The sequence below is a fragment of the Xenia sp. Carnegie-2017 genome, unplaced genomic scaffold, assembly GCF_021976095.1.
Source record: "Xenia sp. Carnegie-2017 unplaced genomic scaffold, XeniaSp_v1 HiC_scaffold_16, whole genome shotgun sequence".
NCBI classification, from domain to species: domain Eukaryota; kingdom Metazoa; phylum Cnidaria; class Anthozoa; order Malacalcyonacea; family Xeniidae; genus Xenia; species Xenia sp. Carnegie-2017.
The window spans coordinates 10,033,440-10,042,565 of NW_025813469.1; the positions used below are offsets into that span (position 1 = coordinate 10,033,440).

Genomic DNA, 9,126 nt, shown 5'->3' on the forward strand with positions numbered 1-9,126 from the left:
TAATTCACTAGTAATGCATAGGGCTAACTGTATACATTTTGCTGATTTATTTCACTTTTGAAAGTTTTTGAAAAACGAAAATTTTGCAACATCTAAAATCTGACTGATGCATTAGCATCAGTGGCATCATCCTGGATCCGCTCCTGACAGCGTTACTGCATTGCGGAATCGATGAGGAAGTTATAGAGGGGCAACACATACAGCTTTAGAGGAAGCACTTACACTAGCTTTAGGGAAGTTCAACATTCATCTAACAGGGAATTCGTTGTTTCAGTGCGCCCTTGTGAGGCTGATGCTATTAGCCTCTTCGAAGGAATGATTTAGAGAAGGAAATTGACAGGTTTCTTAGTGTTATAGACTACTCCTTTAGACCTACTGATGGTTTTGTTGCACCCATCTCAGATAAGGTAGCGGACATAAATTATCTTAACCACAATCACAGAGAGGAAACTATACCTAGCCACAACAAAGCCATCATCAGAGAATATACACAATGTTATTTGAAACAGGCTTTTTAAATGCACATGAAAAACATGTGACATGGATAAGACTTGAACTCGCACCTTCATGAACTATTACGCCGCTCTACCTGTTGAGCTACCAAGCCCACTCGGAATGAAGTCAAATCTTTTCTAAACTGGTTATAGACGAGAAATTCTTACCACGATAGTAGTTTTCAGGATGGCTACGTGTTTCGACTTTATTCTAAAGACATCATCAGAGAATATACACAATATTATTCATAACACAATATTATTCCCAACACAAGATTATCCCTAAAGTTTTTTTATTGAACAGTGGGAGGAGACCCTATCCAACCCAGTACAAGAAAGGGAGAAATTAGTAAATCATTTTTGTTATAAAGAAAAAATTAAAACACATTCCAGTTAATTTGTACACACCAGAAACCTTTGGAGTTTTTAGCATAGCCTATTGATCCAAGATTATGCATTGTCACCCATTTAAAGGCTTATCTTGACAAGATAAAATCTTTAAGAAATGATGAAAAGCAGAACGTAATGAATTGCATAAGACCTCACAATTTGGTCTCTCGAGAGATCATTTCTTAATAGATGATAAAGTTTATTACTGCGATTTGAATTAACCCAGAAGTATATAAGACCCGCACTACATGTGCAGCTTTACGTCATCTCTTGATGGGAAACGATTTTACATTAAAGATATAATTTCAATTATAGATATATTTTTTAGATGATAAACCACAAACCAACAATTATAGATATATTTTCTAGTTGATAAACCACATTATAATCCGTTATCTATAGATATGGCATTTACAATCCTTATGGTAATTTACGAGAAATGCTGTCTTTTACGAATTTGGAAGTGAAATTTTAATCGTTGAATTTGCAATAAGTCATCCTCATCCGTTCACTCTGTACTATCATAAAGTGTCAAATGCTGCAGGGAATAGTTTTTGTAAGATATTACGTTACTAGTTCGTCGTAAATAGAAAGAAAAGTACTTTTAACTTTGCTTGATTACCTGCTAACACAATGTGGAAACAATACCGTTCCCGTATTAATATTTATTATGTTAATAATAATCATCATTATTATTATGTATTATTATCATATAGTAATAGCAATAGTATCCCGTATTAATAATGATTTTTAAAAGTAATTAAACTTACAAACGCATAAGGAAATTTTGATCTGAAGGGTTTCTACACGAATCAGCGCTGAAGTTTTGTAAAAACGAATGCTCAAAAACATGCAAAATCACGTAAAACATGATTTTCACCAATCGTAGGCTGAATTTAAGCTTACCCATGCCTCTAACTATGTCAAAACTTGCAGGCAACGACCTACTTGTGCTATTTATTAATTTTAATTTAGCGAATCGTATGACGTTGTATATGACGAAAATACTTTATGCAATTTCATTCTTAGCTATAAAACTTGCCCCAATTATGCTGGTTTTGTGAGAAATCCTTCAAACTATTTTGACTTAACCAATTGTAATTTTTAATGGATCATTGAAAGAAATCAATAATTTGCTTCATTTTTCCACTATGTCAGAAAATTCTATAATATTATCAAACCAAAAAATATTCCAGATGTTGAATTGTGGGACAAAATATAATTTCCCTTGGTAATAAATTCTTCATAGATAAAGAAAATGAGATTGTAACACCCACATGCTTGCCGAAATAAGTTTCAATTAGTTAATTAGGTAATAACTCTTTAATTATAAGTATAATTAAAGTAATAATCTTTCAAACATAAATTTTAACAGCGATGTTTTGCTTTTCATCAACACTGCACTCCATCAATAATTCATTGCATGAGGTACAGGAATCTGGCATAAACCAATAACAGGTGAACAAGTATATGGACGTGGACAGCAATATCCTCCATTGCAGCATTGTGCATATCTAACTGGACAACAACCATAACCTCGTAAACTTTGTCGATTACGGCAACACATTTGATAGTCTTCACAATATGCATTTATTGAACATCGAATCTTCTTTAAATTCTGTAAAATAAAGTAACAATAGCTCGTTTACATAACTCAAAAGTTTGAGTAAAGAAGCTACCATAGTTGATAGAGAATCAAACTATTTTTACAAACACAAGGTTAAAAATCATGTTTAGTTAAATGATGACATGTAAAATTATATAAATAAGATGGAAAAACAGCGACGAAAAGCAGTTAAATTTTAGTCTCTTTGTTTAGTTTTGGTAGCTGAATGAAGTTAACTTTATTGAAGAAAGGAAGTCGACAGACTAAAATGAAACCTTGTGAGGAAGGTCCATTTACTTTCAATTAAAGAATATAGTTTTTGAGGAGCGTACTAGATTTTCTAATTTGTGGCCACAACATCTTATTTGTCACAATGAGTGTAGAAAACATAAACACAAGGGCGAAATTAGAACTCTAATTGGAGGTGGTGGTAAATATACCTATATTTATCTCTGCCAGGCTGGTTTCGTTTAAAACTAACACCCCAACGAAAGAAAGTAGTTGAGAAGAGCTGCATATATGAATGTTCACACACCTCAATTAGCGTTCTAGTTTCGCCCCCGGATACAAGTCAAAATTAATGTCCTCTTAATGGCCAGAACAATGCCTAAAATTTGTAAGTTTTAGTAATTGAATAACGTTATAAAGTAAATGGTTTAAACCCGGGAATATCGTTACATGTTTGTAAATGTAGATCGTTAAGGTTGGTATAGTCTTGAGAAGGACTGTTTTGTTGTTGTTGACTGACGTTTCGACAACCTTAGCGGTAGTCATCTTCAGAGTCAAATGACGTTGTAGTTTTTGACTCTGAAGATGACTACCGCTAAGGTCGTCAACAACAACAACAGTCCTTCTCAAGGCTATACCAACCTGGACGATCTACATTGAAAAAGAATAACGGAATCTATAAACCAAACAAAAAATCATTTGCAAATGTCATTCGAAGGAAAAACACTCGGAAAAACAGTTTAACTATCCAATTTGACGATACAATTTGAAACGATTTCTTTTTTAATGAGAAAAACTAGAAAAGTGAAAGTCAACCCGTGCAAAACAGCAACGATGAAAATAAAAGCAAGTTCCATTTAACGTTAAATAATGCCATATAATAAGCCTTTTACTAACCTCGCTTCTCAGTCTTTACTAAAAAAAATCAGACATCTCGCCTTACGGGCTCAGTCTGTACAAAAAGATACCACTCCTATAATTCTCGTAAAGACCTCGAGCTCTTTCTTCAAGGGCCTAGTATTGATATTCTGAATTTGTTTGTTGAGATTAGTTTTAAGTTTTTTGATGCACATTGCTTCTTTGTGTTTTAAATAGAAGTAATGCGCGTAGATAAATCTTAAAGAAGCCCTTTAATCACAACAATGTAATAAATTTTTTCACATCTATCTCTTTTGTCTATACACATGTTATGTATCATATTTCTTTATAAATGAACTCTATGTAAATCATTTACAGGTTATTCGGCATGACGATGGCATAATTTTGCCGAAACATGTGTACATTACAAAATTTAAAGAAAGTTGTCGTATATCACTTTAAATACCTCATTTCAATCGTGCTGCTGCGAAATATTCTAAATTACTGGCACTTCTCATTTTCGCAAAAAATTCTCATTTTTGAGTCAGGTTATATGAGACACTTTATCGAAAGTCTTGAGTATTTTATCTCGAGAGGTATTACTAGAGTGTTAAAATTTAATGCTTTAAGAACATTGCGAAAATGCTTTTTGTTAAAGACGGAATCGTGTCGGTGATCAGCCGATCCAAACATGGTAACTCAATAAAGTCATTAAATGCTTGTTAATTCTCAATATTTTTAAGATTGTTGCTTTTTAAATACATAATGAACTCCACACAAACCCTAACCCCATGGATATCCCGTAACAGTGACGTATCTAGCTAAAAAAGTTGGGCATGCTCTATAACATCGAAGAGTACAGACGATTTAGGTATTTAGCAGCTCTCAAGACAAATTTATCAAATTTTGTAACTCTAATTTTTAATATATAATACATGCAAACAAACGTTTATTACTCGAAGGCATATGGGCATCGTCGTAGCTGTGTTTTAGAGCGGTTGTAAATATTCCAATTTGAATTCACATCTGAATTTGACTATAAAACAAGTTAGATCATGTTGCTTTATAATTGCGATAATTGCAAGTCTGTCGTTTGCTGCTTGACGAAAATACTACAACAACGAATCACTCATGCGTGGTATATCATACATGATGCCTTTACGATAACCGAAATTCGCACATGTATTATAATATAGATAGGTTTTTGATAAACAACAATACTACTTTGCCTAATTCATTGTTCGAAATAATGTATTAATTTCTCCCTAATATTGGATAGTCTGCTATTTTAAATTCAAGAATAAAGCTTATTTGAAAATGCTAGTATAAAGCACCACTAGCATATTAACCAATAGAATTGCAGGGTTTTTGTAGTTATTATAATTTATTTACAACTGTTTTTCCTCCTCATTTCAAATGGCAGGATTATAAAGCTGAATAAAAAGGCAATATCAAGGAGACACTGGAATATTATCCAATAAAATGGTCAAATTTTCTCTAGTGTTTATTATGGACATTCCTGCTCATAAATGGCAGGAGTGAAGTCGAGTTGCATGCGAGAAAGTGAAAAAGGAACTGCATTAAAAACAGATTTGCTGCTAAGAAACCCTTTAAAATCTTTCTAACTTGATACTAAAGAGAAAACAAATTTTTTAAAATTTTGTCTTAAAATTACTTGTGTTCTTATGTGTACCTTAAATTATTAGAATTGATTATGTTCATTTTTTGTTATATTTAGTCTTGCCGTGCTGGAAGAGCTAGACCGCTAACTACGCCACTGTCCCTTAAAAATTCAAATTATTTATTAATAAGAAAAAATACTTACTGTCACAAATTTCGTTTCGGGTGTGGTGATTAAATTAGAAGATTTTAGTGCATAATCAGAGCGTAATGAGATTGGAAAATAGGCATAATTAAACTTTTGTCGAGTATTAGCTACTGGCTTATACATGGATATTTTGTTTTCCGGTGACATCGATTGAAAGTATCTGAATATACATCAAAATTTTATATATTTTTGGTTATTTCAAAGTTTCAACATTTACCAAGTAGAAATGCATTTACATGGATTTTTATGCCAGAATGGCAGCTCGTTACCAAAAACACTCTATGAAATTATTTTTCTCTGTGTAAAAAGCAACAGGAAACGATATAAATAATTATGCATTTGGTACAGTCATTATCCCCAATGAATGAAATTGCATTTAAAATTTTTAAAAGATCTCATTAATTCAGCTCCTTTGGGTTTTACTATTGTGTTACACAATATCAGTTAAAGCAAAAACAATTCCAAACTTAAAAATAATGTCATATCCTTATTTTTAACTTAAATTTCTTACGCAAAAGATTTGTAAAAGCAAAGCCAGACATTAACTGAGATTGAACATCCAAAAAAACGTACTCATATTTTTCATAAATGCAACGAACATGCACAATCTATAGCAAGGAAGAACAAATCTATGATTAAATCTATAGCAAGGAAGAACAAATAGCTGATCTTTACTTGCAATTTTTCTCTTGAGATTTACCAAACAATGTTACTCGCCCATGTCTGCTGGTGCCAAAAATAGCACAGATAAATTATTCTTTTGTATCACGCCACCAACATGGCTGAAATTCAAGTCAATAATTGCTGGCAAACATGCAAAATGGTTATTAATTATTTAACACGGCCCTTCGATAGTAAAGCAGTATAGCACTGTGGCAGTGTAGCACGGTAGCAAAATATGCAACAATAACTAAAAGAAAATGGCAAAACACTTTTCATTTCACAGTCCAAAGCGATAAGTTTTAACATCATGCAATAAAGAAGCTTTGGAAATGAAAACGCAATGCATAAAAACGACAGACAAGCCATAACAAAAGAACATTTCGGTATTTGTCAAAAACCATAAACATAAACATAAACCTGCATGGAAATCATTTCGACAAAAACTTTCCCAAAGAATTAAGTGTTGTTGTTTATATTTTATAACAAACCTTGTCGTTGCCATTCAATGATATTTCTGTCGTTACTCCTTTTATCCGTTGAAAATATGAATTTCCAAGAGAGATGTTCACGGCCACCATTATCACGATGAAAAGGAAGGATTTCATTGTAGCAAATTATGATCAATAATAAAGGTTTCAACTGAACACAATTGTTTGAAAGTCATAAATAAAAGGTCATATGAAAATCATTGTACCTGTTAAAAATTCATATGATCATCGTCACGTTTTCGTTGTAAATGTGACATGGTTGTCATGTGGGTTTGATGACATGTTTACTATTGTATTGCAGTAAGTTCTTAAAATAAGTCCAAATCCATCATATAAAATAAATGTTCAAGAAACGTACGAGCGCTGTAGTACAAGTTTACAAAACGACAAAAAATCGATGGAAAGATTTCCAATTGTGTAATATTTATTCTGTGATATGTTTTAAGTCTTAAATTATAAAAAAATTTCTATAAGTCAAAGTCCAAAAGTTCATAATGCAAAACCAATAGTAATGATATTACATAGTAAAGTTAAATGACTATCAATGACTGGAGATATCATTATCACATACAGTGGCGTAGCTAGCCGTCAATAAAATTTCCCGCAAAATAACTTCCACATTATTATTGTCAAAGTTGATGACAAGTAGCTTTTTAAAAGATTGATTTTACTTACATATAATTATTTGGAAAGAATGTAAACAATATATTAAGCTACGTTTGTCAACTAGAACTTATTCTACGCTTATAGCTCGACATGTTCATGCTCTCAAAAATCATCATAGCCATCTAGTATATTTTAGATTGGATGAAAGAATCTGAGCGTGCTCAAACGCGACGTTTTACGTCATGTCGTTGTGCTGATTTCGCAAAGCGAGACCTACACTTAATCCCGCGTGTAATTTTTTTTGTGCTACATTCGTTGTTGTAGTTCGTGTACGTTGTAAATATTTCAAAACATTTCCTATATAATTCCGTTGCTTGTTTTTATTTATATGCTGCTAAAGAAAATATTAAATGAATTTAAATGAAGATATGATCTTTAAATGTCATGGATTCGCACCGCAGAAATAATGGGTTCGAGTCCCGTTGAGTTACCTGAATTTTTCAGGTTCATGATACAATTGCTTAAATTGTCCAACAAATTGCGAAGATCATATCTTCATTTAATTTCAAACACCGCACTGCATAAAACATTCTTTCATAAAGTAAATATTATCGGTTTTTTGCCATGAAAACTTTTCTTTGCTTGAAAATCTAGCTGTAGCAAAATGTCATCGCAAAGCAAAGGCCAATGCCGAGAGTGTAAACTAAATCATTTTTTCAAGGCTTTAGGGAAAGTTGATGCACGGAGAAAGATTGGTTTTATGAAATGACAAGTCAAGATAGCATCCTGTCTATTATTTCTGGGATCTAAGGAATTCTCTTCATTTCATGGACGATTACATCAATACGCCATGACTGGAGATGCCAGTACCCGTGCCAGTCAATAAAGAATCTTAGTTTAAATAAATCTTCCACAAGATGTTTGGATCAGGAACATTGTTGAACGACAAGTATTCTACAAAGGCTTTTTTCTCAAAATCTTTTTAGATTGAGCTGTGTTTTCTTTAGCCACATTCCAAACGTTTATGGATTAGCATATGAATACTTGAAACAATGACTTTAAAAATTAAAAAAAACCGTCAAGGTAGTCAACTGGAGCTTTTCTGTGAATAAAAGTACGATTGCTTATAAGAATCAACGTTTCTCTGTTTTTTTTTTGTTTATATTTGTCGTTTAATTTGTCGTAGAATTTTAGAAAGGTTGCAGCTGTTATTACCCAAGCAACTGTACAACTGATGGCTTTCCAAGAGTCAATATATGACTTGGTATCTTGATGGGTAAATGTTCTCAAATTTATCTCTTCGGGTTTTTTTGGAGGGATGTAATCACATTGTAGAGGTGGGTGCTTTTGCTAGTATGGATTGATTTGGTTTCTTCTTAAAGAAAGACATCATTATTTCTAAATGAAATTCCATTTGTGGACGATGTCTACAATGTGAAACAATGAAAGGAAACAAAGAATAACATATTCTTTTTCCTTTACTAACTCGAGCACGCTTCAGTTCCAAACTTGTTACTTATTTTTGAACATTACTGGCATCACCGGATATCTCTTTTTGTAACATTGCTCCTAACATTGGTTAACGTTTAACTAACAATAATAAAACATTGTGAACATGATGAAAAGACAAACTTTCTTTTGATGTAAGTGATATACAACTCGGCATATTTCCATAACCATCAAAAGAATTCGACATAATTTCTGCTAATGTCTCCGAGAAATCTGATCGTCTGTTATTTCGATTTTTGATGACAGTTTTTCTTGAGGTAATCCATTTCATGGCCTTCAATGCCAAGATAAAAGTTTTAAGCCAGCGATGATTGAAAAACTGTAACGTAAAGCGGAAGTAGATTTAACAATTTTGATGACGTAGCTGTGATTGAAGCGAAATCAAAAACTATGGGCGGCGGTTACTAGAGGCCTGTAATAAAATTGCCACCGAAAGTAAAACTGTCTTAGCGTCCT

General features: G+C 32.6%; 2 long non-coding RNA genes across 2 annotated transcripts; one reads left to right on the forward strand and one right to left on the reverse strand.

The window, feature by feature from the left end:
• Positions 1–1,721: 1,721 nt before the first annotated feature.
• LOC124435827 lies at positions 1,722–3,693 on the forward strand. The gene is made up of 3 exons (XR_006945170.1): positions 1,722–1,806; positions 2,915–2,920; positions 3,683–3,693. It is a non-coding gene; the product is annotated as an uncharacterized LOC124435827 (long non-coding RNA).
• On the reverse strand, positions 1,965–6,758 carry LOC124435821. The gene is made up of 2 exons (XR_006945165.1): positions 6,556–6,758; positions 1,965–2,502 (listed from the first exon to the last, which is right to left on the reverse strand). It is a non-coding gene; the product is annotated as an uncharacterized LOC124435821 (long non-coding RNA).
• Between the last annotated feature and the right edge of the window lie 2,368 nt (positions 6,759–9,126).